Here is a 2,213-nt window from a genome sequence, read left to right as displayed (position 1 = left end):
AAAAAAAAAAACGGATTAATCATAAACAAATTATTTAAAAAATTTTAAAAATCCAAAAATAATTAAATTATAATTTCTTTAAATTTAAGCAAGAGAAGAAAATTTAATAAATGAAAGAAATTTACTCAGCAAATCATCCGAAATAATTTCTATCCAATAATCATTCCACTTTTTTTTTTTTTTCAAAATGTTCAAGCAATACGTTCATTTTGCACTTCATCCTTTTCATCAATAATTCAAAACTTATTTCTCCAATGTTTTTCAATCAGGTTCCATAGTTTATTTTCATTCAACTATTGCTGAATCAATTGGTATTTTTTTTCAATTTAAATTGCTTTGATTCATTTTCTTTCTTTTCCTTTTTTTTTTTTTTTTTTTTTTTTTAAAAGTTATAACATTCCAATCCAATACCTTTTTTTTTGTTTTTAGTTTAGTTTAATATTTTTTTTCGTCTTTATTTTCAAATTTCTCTCTAATTAAATTTAAAATTTCCAACGAAATTTTTTTTTTTTTATTTCAACTATTTCGTTGCACTACTTTTTCTCTCTCTCCCTCTCTCTCTCTTTCTATTCTTTCTTCCTAATGATACATTCCTTTCTTCTTAACGTTGTAAATTTTTTTTTTTTTTTGTTGAATGAATCGATTTTTGTAATTAATTTTTTTTTTGATATAAATAACATGCGAAATTACGCTTTAACTTTTATAAGCAATAATTTATTTTATTCTTAGTTGTTCACTATCATTGATTTCATTATTTTTATCAATCTTTGTCTTTTTATCAGCACTTTGAAAATTTACTGTCGTCTAATTTTATCAGTGTTTTTCTTTAGCTTTTAAAAATCGAAACAAAGAATGAAATGGATGATGGTAAATTTTAATGAAAATGATAAATTTAATGGAAAGTATTTTTCATGTAAGCATCATTTAGTTTATCTGTTGCTAATATCTCATAATTATTGTTAATGAAAATTATTTGTAATTTTTGTGAAACCTTAATTAATTTAATTTGAAACTATCAAAATTTATTGGATTTCATTTTGGTATAAATAAATGTTACCTGAATTATTTCATTATAAATTTTTGAAATAATTTAAAAAATTTTAATACCTTTTTTTTTCTTGCAAATTATCCTGCATTTTTCTCAAATTCCCACTTATTTTATCAAGCAATAATATTGTAATAAAATAATGCTGTCCAATTTGATATATCTATCAATCTATCACTTAATTACTTCAGATATTTTGTATTGAAATAAAAAAAAGAAAAAAAAGCAGAAAAATCTCCCATATTAGGAACTAATCAATAATGTCTATGCTTAACTATTGGATGCTTTTTTTTTTTCTTTTTTTTTTTATAAAGATTGTGAAATATTTCAATAGTACCATTCAATGTTGTAATGATGTTTTATTTTAATAAAAATTTGTTAGTATTACATCATATGTTGTGAAATTTTTAGTTTTTATATAGGTATAGTTAAATATTTGTGACAGAAAGGTTTACTGATAAATAAGTGTTTGTTATGTTTAAGTTATAAGTGAATTATCAGAAAATATCAAATGGGTAGTTGATTATCAGATTAATTACTGTTGATCAGTTAATCATACAGAATTACTGAACTGATACCAATCGAAAGGCATTCATCATTGCTTGAATGAGTTGAATATATAATTATTGAATAAATAATTCACGAATAAGAGTTTGTTTTTCATCATTTACGTAGAAGAAGTTTGTTTACAACATTTAATCATTGATCTTTGTATAGCAAGAATTTGTTTACAACTTACAATAATTCGATTGATATTTACGCATAAGGTTAAATTAAACAAATAGGATGAAATTTGTTTTGAAATATTTTTATATGACAAAAAATATTTTGATTATCATCAAATATTTGCTATATTAGAAAAATATTTCAATTTTTCTAACATCACAGTAAATTCAAATGGTTTTTTTTTCTTTCTCCCTTTCTTTTTAAAATTAGAATACAATTGAACTATTTTAGAAATGATTGCTTTTTGTTTTTGTTTCCTTTTTTTGCTTAGTAAAATAATCACAACAACAACAACAACGACAATAATAGCAATAATAATAATAATAATAACAATAGTAATAATAATAATGATAATAACAATAATAATAATAATAACAATAATAATAATAATAATAACAATAATAATAATAATAATAATAATAATAATAATAATAATAATAAT

This window comes from Loa loa, assembly GCF_000183805.2.
Source record: "Loa loa unplaced genomic scaffold supercont3.224, whole genome shotgun sequence".
Taxonomy (NCBI): domain Eukaryota; kingdom Metazoa; phylum Nematoda; class Chromadorea; order Rhabditida; family Onchocercidae; genus Loa; species Loa loa.
This window is presented reverse-complemented; position numbering follows the sequence as displayed.